This window comes from Crassostrea angulata, unplaced genomic scaffold (assembly GCF_025612915.1).
Source record: "Crassostrea angulata isolate pt1a10 unplaced genomic scaffold, ASM2561291v2 HiC_scaffold_15, whole genome shotgun sequence".
Lineage (NCBI taxonomy): Eukaryota > Metazoa > Mollusca > Bivalvia > Ostreida > Ostreidae > Magallana > Magallana angulata.
This window is the reverse complement of record NW_026441570.1, coordinates 11,601-21,061: the sequence shown is the minus strand read 5'-3', so window position 1 is coordinate 21,061 and position 9,461 is coordinate 11,601. Positions and strand designations below refer to the sequence as shown.

The window sequence follows — 9,461 nt, the reverse complement described above, 5'->3', positions numbered from 1 at the left end:
AGCGAATAGATAGGAAGCGTCTGATTTAAAGTTTGTCTGTTGTCAATACATTGAGTATACCTGTGACGAAACTTACAATTTCCTTCTAATTGCATGCTTTAAATCATTTCATTGTTTCATTCACTTTGCATACTTGTAGTCCATATCAGTATTACTTAAATCGCAAATCCATTCTGTACGCATATCTATAACGTGTTCGAATCGGAAAAAAAAATCGTTCTAGTTTCCGACCTTCGGTTCCGACTGAGTGCACTTCGCGTGATCGGCGTTTTGACAGTGAAGACAGCTGCGCTATTTTAATTTCTAAAAGGTACTTGGGTTGTTCATATTGAGTTATTTTTTTTCCAAGATTTTTGTAGATTAGATAGTTTTGTGTCATATTTGATTTAGATTTTTTGTGGTGATTTTTTTTAATACTGACCGGTCAAATATTTTTTCTACTTGTGTGTATTGAATCTGAATTTTGAAAACATTTTTTTTTGTAACACAGAATTTTGTTCTTTATTGATTAAGACCAAATTATTTTAAGGTATTGTTTGGATAGAGATAGTTGATTTTTTGCTTATCTTGTGTTTATTATCTTTTCTTTAATTTTTTTCTGAAAATATTTTACCTGTGTACCCTTGAGTCATTGCAAAATTTTGGATTACCTCCCTTTGATCAGTTAAGGTGGATCTCTACACCAAATAAGTGTAGGAGATTTTTGTTGCATGCATTTGTTACCAATACTAGGCACAGTATTCAACAATAATAGACCTCAAAATACAATACACTATTTTCTAGAGAATTTTTAAAATATCAGTCTGGTTCCAGATAACCCCTTATTTATCAAATTTTTAAACATTTCTGCTTTAAAATTCTTATGAAAGTGAAATGTTATTAAGTTTAGAAATGAAAAACAAAAAAATCATGAATGAAGTTTGTATGATTTTTATTGGAATCCACATAAATCTGAAACTAAAATATAAAAAAATTCTTTTAAGGCAAACTGCTGGACAAAATCCCACAAAAACCTGAAAATATAAACAATGTTCGTTGGTGAATGGGATGAAGAAAAGAAATTGAATGAAATTGAAAAAGTAAAGGAAATACTTAATTATTGCAAAAATCTTGGTATAAAAGATCCTGTTTAAGAGTTGTCTTTCTTTATTTTACATGGTCTCAAATATCTTGGGATCAATTTTTTAATTAATAAAAATCTCGAAGAAAAATTAAAAAAGAAACAAGTATATGCTAAATAGGTAGATATAAGATAAGTAGTGCTTATGATAATGTTTGAAGCTGAAAAATTATATTATTGATGAATGCATTATATATATTTAACTCTTCAGAACAAAATATTAGTAGTTTAAAATTATATTATAAATTGCCTTTTACTTTTTTATATACAATAGCAATTATAAACAACAACCATATGCATATTAATACATACATTAGATGTCCATAGTGATACACATGCATGTGTGGAAATGAAAAACATGCTCCTTTTCAGAATTCTGTCTTTCCCTCATTTGGCTTGCAAATCCGGGCTTCCACTGCTATTGCTACCTAGCTGTATCTATTTTAATCAAAATACATTAGTTTAATGTCAAAGTTTCAGTGAAAGTCTTTTACTGCAAATGTTTTTTTTAATTTGGGAAGTTAATTAGGATCAATTCAAGAGATCGTACTACGGTACTTTCGTTTTATATTCATCATACATATAAAGTTTAAATGAAAATTTGACATCTGCTTACCTATATCGATAATCCGCCACATATGTATGATCGTCTGTTGCAGATGACATGACAAAAATGTATTGCCAATAGCAGCAGAGCAGGGAAACGGTATATTATTTAGATTCCACGTTTTCCGTACAAAACGGGAAAATCTTCAAGGTATCACACCGGTAATCGGCCAATCAAAATGAACTTAGTCAATTGTAGTTCCATATATACTTCAGAATTATTTTTTTCCTTGACTGCATTTTTACATTTTCCTTTACTCAGTTTTAAAATTTTGTGTACCACTGAGTAGGATATTTCATGTATTTTGTTAGGTGATGATTTTTTTTCACAGGGACTACTTCTTTCAGGGCTCATGCAGCAGCTTCCTGGGGAGTGTGCAGTCTGTTTACATACAAATGGAAAACACGTGGTTTTGAGGGTAGACCTGTTTGGAGCTAGATATTTTGAGAAAATGCAGTATCGCTTGCCCTTTTTATGGTGTTAGCTGATGAGATAGGTAACAAATAACATTTCCTCCGAATATTTTGTCATGAAAAATACAACCTGATTTTTAAGAATTTTTTCCCCTCTATAGTGTTATATAGTGAAAACAATTACCGGTGTGATACCTTGAAGGGCTGTGTGTCAAATTGAAAAAATGCATGCAGGTGCCAGTTTTCAGTATTTTATGTCAAATCTTGTTAACAGAAATTAGTTTCTGTAGTCTGAAGATAGAAAAATGCTTTTAAAATTTTGTAATGAAAAAAATATGAAAAATGATGATTTTTGGTGTGGAAAACATGTAATTTTTAATATATAATAATAAAAACCTTTAAAAATGGATGATTTGAAGTCACTGGAGCTTAGAATATTGGTTTCTGTGTTCTAGATGCTGTAAAAGTGTGCAGATCAGTTGTCGCAGTCATATTTGACGCCCTCAGACTTTGTCGTAAGAGCACGCAGCGACTAGTTTTTCATCGAATGACCAATTTTGAGTTTACGTGCAAGTCTCAGAATTAAGCGACAAGTGCGAAACATTGCGAAGAAGAACATGAACAGTCTATCGAAGGATTATTTTGACAAAAACTTTAATTTCTTTGATTTCTGCTCACCTTATGTGAGTTTTAATTTCATTTCCTACATAGTCCTGATTGAAGGAATTAAGGGATTTTGGCAAATATGTGCTATGTTTATGTTTATTTTACACTGAATTACCCATTTGTAATAGTTTAAGGCAAAAACATGCTTTAAAACCATTTACAAGATCACACAGATGCATATTTTGTGTAGAAAAGAGGTTTCATGCATTTAGTTGAGAATGTCATTATGAGTCAAGTATATATAATATCATCATGATTGAATCTAGGAGCTTTTCATGGTTTTCATCCTTAAAAACTGATGAATTTCAGTTTACCAGAAAATGTTTTTATGCATTATAGCCAGAAAATCAGTTTCTTCCCACATTTTAAGGGGAGTTCCTTATTTACAAAATACAAATACTGATATTTATGTTTGAATGACCCAAGATATTGAAACATTAGTCATTGTTAAAATGTTTAGAAGGAGATATTACTATTTTTTATATGGTAACCTCAGCACACCTGTCCTATTCTAAGTAATGAAAATCAAAATTTGAATGAAATCATATCATGTAACATGTATGGGTACAATATAGATGCCCCACCCTTATCCACAACTATGGGGGTTGGTATGATTCTTTTTTTAGTATTGTGATATGGCATGCACTAAATGTGATTTCTCTTGTAAATATGCATCAGAAATGCATTGCCTTATTGAATTACTTCATGTATATGCTTATTGCTCTTGCTGTAAATTATCTAACATGTGTCAATCATCATTGATCAGTAATTCTCTTCAAATTCTATAGGGATGGCCTGATGAGGGGTATAATTAAGTGTGTCCAATTGAAATTTCATGGCTACTTTTGCTCTACAGATAAAATGTTACATAAATCACAGAATGAAGTTGCATCCCAGTTGTTTCTTTTACATTTCTTATCATCAAAGCAAGATTTATGGTTGTCAGAGCAGATCTGAGCTCCATTACATGCTGATATCATTTGGGCTGTCCTGTGTTACCATGCTGCTTTTAGATAAAAGTGAGTATGGCAGTGTGTAGACAAGTAAACAGGCTTTACCTGATATATAAATTTACCAGATACAGATTTCATTTTTGACCTGATAATTCACAATATTGTTATGAAATGTGTGAACAATAGGGGTAAATTTCTTCTTTGTTATGCAATGATTGCATAATGAAGTGACTCTAATGGAATATTTTTATTTTGATGTAAAGAAAAATGTATATGCTCTGATTTGGTACCAAGATGATTTTGTATCTTGTTGTTTTAAGGATGAAAATTGGCTTCAGGTCATGCATGGTGTGAGGCTCCAAATGTGTTTCATCTGTGCTATTTTCTTCAGTCTGAGTAAGGGAGATAAATCCTCAATAGCTAATGAAATATTGGGAGCTTGGGGACAGGGTTTTAGGGATTTGGTGACAGTTGATTGGGAATTCTCAGGTGCAAATTTGAAAGGGATCTGACATCTTTAGAGTCTCTTCAAGGTATCACACCGGTAATCGGCCAATCAAAATGAACTTAGTCAATTGTAGTTCCATATATACTTCAGAATTATTTTTTTCCTTGACTGCATTTTTACATTTTCCTTTACTCAGTTTTAAAATTTTGTGTACCACTGAGTAGGATATTTCATGTATTTTGTTAGGTGATGATTTTTTTTCACAGGGACTACTTCTTTCAGGGCTCATGCAGCAGCTTCCTGGGGAGTGTGCAGTCTGTTTACATACAAATGGAAAACACGTGGTTTTGAGGGTAGACCTGTTTGGAGCTAGATATTTTGAGAAAATGCAGTATCGCTTGCCCTTTTTATGGTGTTAGCTGATGAGATAGGTAACAAATAACATTTCCTCCGAATATTTTGTCATGAAAAATACAACCTGATTTTTAAGAATTTTTTCCCCTCTATAGTGTTATATAGTGAAAACAATTACCGGTGTGATACCTTGAAGGGCTGTGTGTCAAATTGAAAAAATGCATGCAGGTGCCAGTTTTCAGTATTTTATGTCAAATCTTGTTAACAGAAATTAGTTTCTGTAGTCTGAAGATAGAAAAATGCTTTTAAAATTTTGTAATGAAAAAAATATGAAAAATGATGATTTTTGGTGTGGAAAACATGTAATTTTTAATATATAATAATAAAAACCTTTAAAAATGGATGATTTGAAGTCACTGGAGCTTAGAATATTGGTTTCTGTGTTCTAGATGCTGTAAAAGTGTGCAGATCAGTTGTCGCAGTCATATTTGACGCCCTCAGACTTTGTCGTAAGAGCACGCAGCGACTAGTTTTTCATCGAATGACCAATTTTGAGTTTACGTGCAAGTCTCAGAATTAAGCGACAAGTGCGAAACATTGCGAAGAAGAACATGAACAGTCTATCGAAGGATTATTTTGACAAAAACTTTAATTTCTTTGATTTCTGCTCACCTTATGTGAGTTTTAATTTCATTTCCTACATAGTCCTGATTGAAGGAATTAAGGGATTTTGGCAAATATGTGCTATGTTTATGTTTATTTTACACTGAATTACCCATTTGTAATAGTTTAAGGCAAAAACATGCTTTAAAACCATTTACAAGATCACACAGATGCATATTTTGTGTAGAAAAGAGGTTTCATGCATTTAGTTGAGAATGTCATTATGAGTCAAGTATATATAATATCATCATGATTGAATCTAGGAGCTTTTCATGGTTTTCATCCTTAAAAACTGATGAATTTCAGTTTACCAGAAAATGTTTTTATGCATTATAGCCAGAAAATCAGTTTCTTCCCACATTTTAAGGGGAGTTCCTTATTTACAAAATACAAATACTGATATTTATGTTTGAATGACCCAAGATATTGAAACATTAGTCATTGTTAAAATGTTTAGAAGGAGATATTACTATTTTTTATATGGTAACCTCAGCACACCTGTCCTATTCTAAGTAATGAAAATCAAAATTTGAATGAAATCATATCATGTAACATGTATGGGTACAATATAGATGCCCCACCCTTATCCACAACTATGGGGGTTGGTATGATTCTTTTTTTAGTATTGTGATATGGCATGCACTAAATGTGATTTCTCTTGTAAATATGCATCAGAAATGCATTGCCTTATTGAATTACTTCATGTATATGCTTATTGCTCTTGCTGTAAATTATCTAACATGTGTCAATCATCATTGATCAGTAATTCTCTTCAAATTCTATAGGGATGGCCTGATGAGGGGTATAATTAAGTGTGTCCAATTGAAATTTCATGGCTACTTTTGCTCTACAGATAAAATGTTACATAAATCACAGAATGAAGTTGCATCCCAGTTGTTTCTTTTACATTTCTTATCATCAAAGCAAGATTTATGGTTGTCAGAGCAGATCTGAGCTCCATTACATGCTGATATCATTTGGGCTGTCCTGTGTTACCATGCTGCTTTTAGATAAAAGTGAGTATGGCAGTGTGTAGACAAGTAAACAGGCTTTACCTGATATATAAATTTACCAGATACAGATTTCATTTTTGACCTGATAATTCACAATATTGTTATGAAATGTGTGAACAATAGGGGTAAATTTCTTCTTTGTTATGCAATGATTGCATAATGAAGTGACTCTAATGGAATATTTTTATTTTGATGTAAAGAAAAATGTATATGCTCTGATTTGGTACCAAGATGATTTTGTATCTTGTTGTTTTAAGGATGAAAATTGGCTTCAGGTCATGCATGGTGTGAGGCTCCAAATGTGTTTCATCTGTGCTATTTTCTTCAGTCTGAGTAAGGGAGATAAATCCTCAATAGCTAATGAAATATTGGGAGCTTGGGGACAGGGTTTTAGGGATTTGGTGACAGTTGATTGGGAATTCTCAGGTGCAAATTTGAAAGGGATCTGACATCTTTAGAGTCTCTTCAAGGTATCACACCGGTAATCGGCCAATCAAAATGAACTTAGTCAATTGTAGTTCCATATATACTTCAGAATTATTTTTTTCCTTGACTGCATTTTTACATTTTCCTTTACTCAGTTTTAAAATTTTGTGTACCACTGAGTAGGATATTTCATGTATTTTGTTAGGTGATGATTTTTTTTCACAGGGACTACTTCTTTCAGGGCTCATGCAGCAGCTTCCTGGGGAGTGTGCAGTCTGTTTACATACAAATGGAAAACACGTGGTTTTGAGGGTAGACCTGTTTGGAGCTAGATATTTTGAGAAAATGCAGTATCGCTTGCCCTTTTTATGGTGTTAGCTGATGAGATAGGTAACAAATAACATTTCCTCCGAATATTTTGTCATGAAAAATACAACCTGATTTTTAAGAATTTTTTCCCCTCTATAGTGTTATATAGTGAAAACAATTACCGGTGTGATACCTTGAAGGGCTGTGTGTCAAATTGAAAAAATGCATGCAGGTGCCAGTTTTCAGTATTTTATGTCAAATCTTGTTAACAGAAATTAGTTTCTGTAGTCTGAAGATAGAAAAATGCTTTTAAAATTTTGTAATGAAAAAAATATGAAAAATGATGATTTTTGGTGTGGAAAACATGTAATTTTTAATATATAATAATAAAAACCTTTAAAAATGGATGATTTGAAGTCACTGGAGCTTAGAATATTGGTTTCTGTGTTCTAGATGCTGTAAAAGTGTGCAGATCAGTTGTCGCAGTCATATTTGACGCCCTCAGACTTTGTCGTAAGAGCACGCAGCGACTAGTTTTTCATCGAATGACCAATTTTGAGTTTACGTGCAAGTCTCAGAATTAAGCGACAAGTGCGAAACATTGCGAAGAAGAACATGAACAGTCTATCGAAGGATTATTTTGACAAAAACTTTAATTTCTTTGATTTCTGCTCACCTTATGTGAGTTTTAATTTCATTTCCTACATAGTCCTGATTGAAGGAATTAAGGGATTTTGGCAAATATGTGCTATGTTTATGTTTATTTTACACTGAATTACCCATTTGTAATAGTTTAAGGCAAAAACATGCTTTAAAACCATTTACAAGATCACACAGATGCATATTTTGTGTAGAAAAGAGGTTTCATGCATTTAGTTGAGAATGTCATTATGAGTCAAGTATATATAATATCATCATGATTGAATCTAGGAGCTTTTCATGGTTTTCATCCTTAAAAACTGATGAATTTCAGTTTACCAGAAAATGTTTTTATGCATTATAGCCAGAAAATCAGTTTCTTCCCACATTTTAAGGGGAGTTCCTTATTTACAAAATACAAATACTGATATTTATGTTTGAATGACCCAAGATATTGAAACATTAGTCATTGTTAAAATGTTTAGAAGGAGATATTACTATTTTTTATATGGTAACCTCAGCACACCTGTCCTATTCTAAGTAATGAAAATCAAAATTTGAATGAAATCATATCATGTAACATGTATGGGTACAATATAGATGCCCCACCCTTATCCACAACTATGGGGGTTGGTATGATTCTTTTTTTAGTATTGTGATATGGCATGCACTAAATGTGATTTCTCTTGTAAATATGCATCAGAAATGCATTGCCTTATTGAATTACTTCATGTATATGCTTATTGCTCTTGCTGTAAATTATCTAACATGTGTCAATCATCATTGATCAGTAATTCTCTTCAAATTCTATAGGGATGGCCTGATGAGGGGTATAATTAAGTGTGTCCAATTGAAATTTCATGGCTACTTTTGCTCTACAGATAAAATGTTACATAAATCACAGAATGAAGTTGCATCCCAGTTGTTTCTTTTACATTTCTTATCATCAAAGCAAGATTTATGGTTGTCAGAGCAGATCTGAGCTCCATTACATGCTGATATCATTTGGGCTGTCCTGTGTTACCATGCTGCTTTTAGATAAAAGTGAGTATGGCAGTGTGTAGACAAGTAAACAGGCTTTACCTGATATATAAATTTACCAGATACAGATTTCATTTTTGACCTGATAATTCACAATATTGTTATGAAATGTGTGAACAATAGGGGTAAATTTCTTCTTTGTTATGCAATGATTGCATAATGAAGTGACTCTAATGGAATATTTTTATTTTGATGTAAAGAAAAATGTATATGCTCTGATTTGGTACCAAGATGATTTTGTATCTTGTTGTTTTAAGGATGAAAATTGGCTTCAGGTCATGCATGGTGTGAGGCTCCAAATGTGTTTCATCTGTGCTATTTTCTTCAGTCTGAGTAAGGGAGATAAATCCTCAATAGCTAATGAAATATTGGGAGCTTGGGGACAGGGTTTTAGGGATTTGGTGACAGTTGATTGGGAATTCTCAGGTGCAAATTTGAAAGGGATCTGACATCTTTAGAGTCTCTTCAAGGTATCACACCGGTAATCGGCCAATCAAAATGAACTTAGTCAATTGTAGTTCCATATATACTTCAGAATTATTTTTTTCCTTGACTGCATTTTTACATTTTCCTTTACTCAGTTTTAAAATTTTGTGTACCACTGAGTAGGATATTTCATGTATTTTGTTAGGTGATGATTTTTTTTCACAGGGACTACTTCTTTCAGGGCTCATGCAGCAGCTTCCTGGGGAGTGTGCAGTCTGTTTACATACAAATGGAAAACACGTGGTTTTGAGGGTAGACCTGTTTGGAGCTAGATATTTTGAGAAAATGCAGTATCGCTTGCCCTTTTTATGGTGTTAGCTGAT

General features: G+C 32.6%; 1 long non-coding RNA gene across 1 annotated transcript; it reads right to left on the bottom strand.

Annotated features, from left to right (window-relative positions):
* Positions 1 to 662: 662 nt before the first annotated feature.
* LOC128168580 (uncharacterized) lies at positions 663 to 1,864 on the bottom strand. Its single transcript, XR_008241414.1, has 3 exons — positions 1,737 to 1,864; positions 1,433 to 1,558; positions 663 to 1,013 (listed from the first exon to the last, which is right to left on the bottom strand). It is a non-coding gene; the product is annotated as an uncharacterized LOC128168580 (long non-coding RNA).
* Between the last annotated feature and the right edge of the window lie 7,597 nt (positions 1,865 to 9,461).